Raw genomic sequence first — 336 nt, 5'->3', positions numbered from 1 at the left:
AATTTAAGTTGTGAAGTCTTCTGGAGAAAGATTCTAGATTTTTTAAGGGAATACTCGTGGGTGAGTTAGCTTTCTTTTTTTCCCGATGTGGGGAATATTTTTATTAATACTTGTTTATTAGTGTTTCGAATTTGTATATCAGGTAGATTACCTAAATATCATATATGTCTTCCGTTCCATATTTTCTTCAGGAAAATCCTTCAACATGGTATCGATTATCCATTTATATTTTCCGTTTCATGTTTTGTTCACTGGTGTTTCTAATTTGAATAATACGTGTTATCCATTCTACGTCATTCATATTACCTATATGTAATTATAATTTTATAATTCTTT

At 28.9% G+C, this 336-nt stretch overlaps 1 protein-coding gene across 1 annotated transcript in view; it reads left to right on the top strand.

Annotated features, from left to right (window-relative positions):
* The window catches only part of LOC119594537 (hemicentin-1-like), a gene marked incomplete in the record, with an annotated part of 21,635 nt that overhangs the window by 14,129 nt on the left and 7,170 nt on the right, over positions 1–336 (top strand).

This window comes from Penaeus monodon, chromosome 34 (assembly GCF_015228065.2).
Source record: "Penaeus monodon isolate SGIC_2016 chromosome 34, NSTDA_Pmon_1, whole genome shotgun sequence".
NCBI lineage: Eukaryota > Metazoa > Arthropoda > Malacostraca > Decapoda > Penaeidae > Penaeus > Penaeus monodon.
Note: the sequence above shows the minus strand (reverse complement) of the source record. Positions and strands in the feature narration are given on the sequence as shown.